Genomic DNA, 7,653 nt, shown 5'->3' on the forward strand with positions numbered 1-7,653 from the left:
TTTAAGTTTTTAACATGAGTCTTCAATATCGCCAGGTTTAGGTTGTAGTTATTTTAGGACTATTTCTCTCTATACCATTTGTATTTCATATACCTTTGACTATTGGACGTTCTAATAGGTACTTTAGTATTGCCAGCCTAAACTCGGGAGTTGATAGGCTTGAAGTCATAAACAGCGCAATGCTTGAAGCATTGAGAAGAGCTGCTGGCAAACGCACAAAAGTGCTGTTTGAATGAATGCTTACGAACCTGCTGCTGCCTACCACCACTCAGTCAGACTGCTCTATCAAATCATAGACTTAATTATAGTACAATAACACACAGAAATACGAGCCTTAGGTCATTAATATGGTCAAATCCAGGAACTATAATTTCGAAAAGAAAACGTTTATTCTTTCAGTGAAATACGGAACCACATCCATAAGTCTAAATATTGCTGTTACATTGCACAACCTTCAATGTTATGTCATAATTATGTAAAATTCTGGCAAATTAGTTTGCAACAAGCCAGGCGGCCCAGACTGTTGCATATACCCTGACTCTGTTGCACAGAATGCAAGAGAAGTGAAACAATTTCCCTAGTTAATATTGCCTGCTAACATGAATTTCTTTTAACTAAATATGCAGGTTTAAAAATACTTCTGTGTATTGGTTTTAAGAAAGGCATTGATGTTTATGGTTAGGTACATTCGTGCAACGATTGTGCTTTTCTCGCAAATGTGTTTTTGTTAAATCATCCCCCGTTTGGCGAAGTAGGCTGTGATTCAATGATAAATTAACAGGCACCGCATCGATTATATGCAACGCAGGACAAGCTAGATAAACTAGTAATATCATCAACCATGTGTAGTTAACTAGTGATTATGTTAAGATTGTTTTTTTTATAAGATACGTTTAATGCTAGCTAGCACCTTACCTTGGTCCCTTGCTGCACTCACATAACATGTAGTCAGCCTGCCACGCAGTCTCCTTGTGAGGTGCAATGTAATCGGCCATAATCGGTGTCCAAAAATGCTGATTACCGATTGTTATGAAAACTTGAAATCGGCCCCAATTAATCGGCCATTCTGATTAATCGGTCGACTTCTAGTCTCTAGGGCCAGTTGTTTTGGCTGGGTTTGGCTGTTTTACTAAAAAACAAATTGACAGGTATTTCCAGCATTATCCACTAGGTTTGCTGCAAGTAGGAAAATACCAGGAAATGTTCTTTAATTGACACAAGCGGTCTCCAATGAATGAATCAATCAATCAATCAATGTCTAGTGGTGCGTGAGTGTTTGGTAGAGGGATCCCCTATGCCAGGGAAGGCGTAGCTCTACGAATCTTAATTGCACAAAACCTATTATTTGGCAGGGAATACTATTCGTAGATCAGTTATTCTATACCTCACTTAAACATGGGTCAATAAGGGGTGAGTAATTGAAACCAACCATTGAAGTACATTGTTGCGAATTCGGGAGGTAGCCCCGACCAGGACTCAAACCCAGGTCTAGTGACTGTCAAACCAATGTCTTAACCATTATGCCAAGAGATCTGAAAAAAAACACATAAACCAACTGGCCCTACTCATGGATAACAGAACTTGTTTCCCCAGTGTTATTTATTTAGTTATTTAACCTTCAGTTAACTAGGAAAGTGAGTTAAGAACAAATTCTTATTTACAATGACAATCTACCTTGGCCAAAGCCTAACCCGGACGATACGCGCCGCCCTACAGGACTCCCAATCACGACCGGTTGTGATACAGCCTGGAATCTAACCAGGGTCTGTAGTGACGCCTCTAGCACTGAGCACGGTGCATTACACCGCTGCTCCACTCTGGAGCCCTAGTTATTAAGACGAGACGTTAATGAAGCAATGCAGACCAAATTGAAGTATCTTGAGCTTTGTTTGTGTGTTCTACAGTCTTGTAAAAAAGACTACATCAGATCATCTTCAAACTGTCACTGTGAAGCTAACTTTCATCAAGGTTTTACATGGTCTTTAATTGGTTTCTCTCTTTTCATTGTCAGTATCTTTTTTTTTGTAGCGTTATGATTTCCGTAACATCTGATTGTGGATGTGATGGATATCGATGTATAATATCTTAACTTTAGAAGCTTGTGCGTGCTTGTTCTAAGATATATTCTATATGAATCCTTTGCAGAAGCAATTGTTGATATCTTTGAAATGACGTGTTCTAGCAAGGATTGTCTTGGAAAAGTTAGGCTGAAATGCATTTCTGATACATGGCAGTAGTATTGTTTGCGTAGAAGGATGAGAAGATTGTTGAAAAACAATCTGTGACTAGTCCTGGAATGTCTTTTATAAATGAAAGCCCCCCAAAATATACAGACTTCAATCAAGTGTTCAGAAAAGTGGATTGGCAGTATAGGCACATGCATATTGTCTAATTTGCTAATGTTGATATAATATTTCAGGACAATTGTAATTCAACAAAATCTTATATTTGTGTCTACATTCAACTGGTACATGTCCATTTGTATATATACAGTGCCTTCAGAAAGTATTCAGACCCCTTGACGTTTTCCATATTTTGTTATGTTACAGCCTTGTTCTAAAATGGATTAAAGTTTTTAAAAATCCTCAGCAATCTACAATCTACAGCATACATTTTTGCAAATTTATTACAAATAAAAACATAAATACCTTACATAAGTATTCAGACCCTTTGCTAGGAGACTTGAAATTGAGCTCAGGTGCATCCTCTTTCCATTGATCATCCTTGAGCTGTTTCTACAACTTGGAGTCCAACTGTGGTAAATTCAATTGATTGGACATGAGTTGGAAAGGCACATACCTGTCTATATAAGGTCCCACCGTTGACAGTGCATGTCAGAGCAATAACCAAGCCATAAGGTTGAAGGAATTGACAGGATTGTTTCAAGGCATATCTGGGGAAGTGTACCAAAACATCTCTGCAGCATTTATGGGCCCAAAGAACACAGTGGCCTTCGTTGTTCTTAAATGGAAGAAGTTTGGGGCCACCAAGACTCTTCCTAGAGCTGGTCGCCCAAACAAACTGAGCAATCGGGGAAGAAGGGACTTGGTCAGGGAGGTGACCAAGAACCCGATGGTCACGCTGACAGAGCTCCAGAGTTCCTCTGTGGAGGCGGAGAACCTTCCAGAAGGACAACCATCTCTGCAGCACTCCACCAGTCAGGCCTTTATGGTAGAGTGGCCCGACGGAAGGTCCTCAGTAAAAGACACATAACAGCCTGCTTGGACTTTGCCAAAAGACTCTCAGGGCATGAGAAACAAGATTGAAAGCTTTGGCCTGAATGCCAAGCATCATGTCTGGAGGAAACCTGGCACCATCCCTACTGTGAAGCATGATGGTGGCAGCATCATGCTGTAGGGATCTTTTTCAGTGACAGGGACTGGGACTGGGAGACTAGTCAGGATCGAGGCAAAGATGAACGGAGCAAAGTACAGAGAGGTCCTTGATGAAAATCTGTTCCAGAGCACTCAGGACCTCAGACTTGGACGAAGGTTCACCTTCCAACCTGACAACGAACCTAAGCACACATCCAAGACAGCACAGGAGTGGTTTCGGGACATGTCTCTTCCAAACAATACAGAGAGAAAGAAAATAGACAAATTATAGAAAAGTAAAACATGTAATAATACTAATTATTGATACACAATAACTTGGCTATATACAAACGGAACCAGTACAAGGTAACTGAGATAGATATGTACATATAACTACAAATAAAGTGACAGATAGTAAACAGTAGTAGAAGCGTATGTGATGAGTCACAAAAAGTGGAAAAATAGTGAACGTCTAGGTAGGTATTTGGTTAACTATTTAACTAACTATTTAGCAGTCTTATGGCGTGGAGGTAGAAGCTGTTCAGGGTCCTGTTGGTTCCAGATTGGGTGCATCGGTACCACTTGCCGTGCGGTAGCAGAGAGTACAGTCTATGACTTGGGTGGCTGGAGTCATTGACCATTTTTTGGGCCTTCCTCTGACACCGCCTGGTATAGAGGTCCTGGATGGCAGAGAGCTCGGCCTCTGTGATGTACTGGGCCGTCCGCACTACCCCCTGTAGCACCTTGCGGTCAGATGCCAAGCAGTTGACATACCAAGCGATGATGAGGCCAGTCAAGATGCTCTCAATGGTGCAGCTATATAACATTTTGAGGATCTGAAGTCCCATGCCAAATCTTTTCAGTCTCCTGAGGGGGAAGAGGTGTTGTTGTGCCCTCTTCACGTCTATGTTGGTGTGTTCGGACCATGATAGATCCTTAGTGATGTGGACACTGAGGAACTTGAAGTTCTCAGCCCCATAGATGTGAATGGAGGTGTCCTCGGCCCTCTGTTTCCTGTAGTTCACGAACAGCTATTTTGTTTGTCCATTCTGTGAGCCAAAGTTGGGATTTTGCATGCAAATGTAACATCATAACGCTGGAATCACCCACCATTAATTCTCTTATGCAATGGAATTGGCATTTGATATCAAATAAAAACCACGACAGCAGAAGCCAGCCCACAACAATGGCCCATTTGATTTCCTCTTTCCCTAACAACAACAACATTGTGTTTTGTTAACAATGCGTACATTGTGTTAGTGTGTGAGTTAGATGGCGTTAGAGATCGTTCAAGATCCTGGCAATAAAGCAACACTTTGTTACTTCTGCTGCTGATTCTTGAATAGTGCAGATCTGGTAATTTTTTTATCATTTTTACTCTTTCAAAACTAAATTAATTATCTTCTTTATGGATAACATATGTAGACTAGCTGCTCAGTAAGCTAAAAAATAATCTAAACTATATGCAGACCAGACCAGACCTGGCATTACACAGAACTATACTCTCATTCTATGTAGCCTAGTAGGTGAAATGGAAAATTAATGTAGCCAAATCACAACTACTTGTTATATTACTAGATAGCTTACAAATACTAGTGTCCAATTAATAAAGTAGGTATGGGGGTAAAAAAAAACTCAAAGTATTGGTTTGTTAAAAATGATTTATTTCTTGTTAGGTAGCTAACGTTAGCTTGCGCAGGTCAGGCTGTCCCTGCACCAAAACTCTGGTAGTTCTCATCCTATAGCTTGTTCTCAATATTCTTTAAAAGTGTTTTAAATGGTGTGCCAACATGTTTTGAGTACTTTTATCTTCAAAACAAATGTTCTCATGGCTCTCACTTGTTCCACTGCAGAAGACGTATAGTGAGCAAAACGTTTGGAACATCAAATCACTATATATCACGTACAGAATCAGAACCTAAGTATCGTGATAACATCATATTGTGAGGTCCGTGGCAATTCCCACCCTATAATAAAGCAGGGTGTTTTATTTTAGAGTAAAGTGTTCTTCTGGTAAGGGCATGACTATAATAAATAAAAGGCATTTTTAGATAATCTCGGAGAAGAGAAGAAGGCATCTGCCCTGACTGGTGGCTAGTGGCTACAATACCGTGGTTGCATCCCAATTGGCACCATATTCCCTATATAGTGCACTACTTTTGATGAGAACCCAATGGGACCTGGTTAAAAGTAGTGCACTACACAGTGCCATTTGGGATGCAGACCAGAAGGTTGAAGGAGGATGATGACAGTTTCCAGGTTGACAGTTTGGTGTCAGATCCTTATTCATGGCCTCAGTAGGAGGGAGGAAGAGATGGAGAGGAGAGAGCGAGATGAATTGAATTGAGAGAGAGAGGGAGATATAAGAGCGAGAGAGACCTAGATTAGGGGTGGGAGGACACAGATGAAGAGCCCTATTCAGGAAATTAAGGTTAGGTCTATAGCTACTTTAAATGACAAAAACAAGCAACAACAGTGCAGTCTAGATTGATGGTATCCAACAGATAGCTTAAGCAGAAAGGATAGTGGACTGTAGGCCTATATAAAGAATGTGTTAAGCTGTTTCTACTTGATAGCCCTCTATTTAAAAAAAAAGGTTTCACAGTCAAAATATCTGCAGGCAGACATACGCTCATATCAAAACAATTTTGTCGAGATGACAACATCTGACATTATTATTATAGCTCTGGGCGTTAGTAATAGTTTCTGAAACTGAACCCTGACAAGGAATGAATGAAGGACAAATTGGTCTTGGTTACACATTCCTACATAATCCTTAGTGAATAACTATTAATGTTTCTTCAAGTTATAGCCGATCTACCTGCAGTGGCTTGCGAAAGTATTCACCCCCTTGGCATTTTCCCCATTTTGGAACTTAAATTGATTTTTTGGGGGTTTGTTTCATTTGATTTACACAACATGCCTACCAATTCTTTTTTTGTGAAACAAACAAGACATAAGACCAAAAAAACAGAAAACAGGGTGTTTCTGTGCATAACTATTCACCCCCCCCCCCCCCCCCCCAAGTCTCTTGGGGTATGTCTCTATAAGCTTGGCACATTCTTCAAGGCAAAACTGCTCCAGCTCATTCAAGTTGGATGGGTTCTGCTGGTGTACAGCAATCTTTAAGTCAAACCACAGATTCTCAATTGGATTGAGGTCTGGGCTTTGACTAGGCCATTCCAAGGCATTTAAATGTTTCCCCTTAAACCACTTGAGTGTTGCTTTAGCAGTATGCTTAGTGCCATTGTCCTGCTGGAAGTTGAACCTCCATCCCAGTCTCAAATCTCTGGAAGACTAAAACATGTTTCCCTCAATAATTTTCCTGTATATAGCGCCATCCATCATTCCTTCAATTCTGACCAGTTTCCCAGTCCCTGCCGATGAAAAACATCCCCACAGCATGATGCTGCCACCACCATGCTTCACTGTGGGGATGATGCTCTTGGGGTGATGAGAGGTGTTGGGTTTGCACCAGACATAGCATTTTCCTTGGTGGCTAAAAATATAGATTTTAGTCTCATCTGACCAAAGTACCCTTTTTCATATGTTTGGGGAGTCTCCCACATGCCTTTTGGTGAACACCAAACGTGTTTGCTTGATGTTTTCTTTAAGCAACTCTTCTGTAAATCCCAGCTCTGTGGCTTAAAGTGGTCCTATGGACAGATACCCCAATCTACGCTGCAGAGTTTAGCGGCTCCTTCAGGGTTATCTTTGGTCTCTTTGTTGCCTCTCTGATTAATGCCCTCCTTGCCTGGTCTGTGAGTTTTGATGGGCGGCCCTCTCTTGGCAGGTTTGTTGTGGTGCCATATTCTTTCGATTTTTAAATAATAGATTTAATGGTGCTCCGTGGGATGTTCAAAGTTTCGGATATGTTTTAATAACCCAACCCTGATCTGTACTTCTCAACAACTTTGTCCCTGACCTGTTTGGACAGCTCCTTGGTCTTCATTGTGCCGCTTGCTTGGTGGCAGGCCTTTCAGACCAGATGTGAATATATACTGAGATTGTGTGAGACTCAGATTGCACACAGGTGGACTTTATCTAACTAATTATGTGACTTCTGAAGATCTCAGTGCCCCCCCCTCCCAGTAGTCAAGCTACTGGGGTGTAGAACTGTGATGGACAGTCAGTGCCTCTTAACATTGTTTTAAACAACGACGGGGATAGCTTGGTAAAATCAATTTCAGATCATAGGGCCTCCATAGTTAGTTCGGAATTGCGAATTTGGTTCTTAAATATGGGTGACATAGCTGTTGTCTGTTTCTTGTTGAGTAGTTACAGAATTCATGTGTGGCTGTAAAATAGTTTTTGAAGATGAGGGTAATAAGTGATTTAA

This window comes from Oncorhynchus clarkii, chromosome 15 (genome assembly GCF_045791955.1).
Source record: "Oncorhynchus clarkii lewisi isolate Uvic-CL-2024 chromosome 15, UVic_Ocla_1.0, whole genome shotgun sequence".
NCBI classification, from domain to species: Eukaryota; Metazoa; Chordata; class Actinopteri; order Salmoniformes; family Salmonidae; genus Oncorhynchus; species Oncorhynchus clarkii.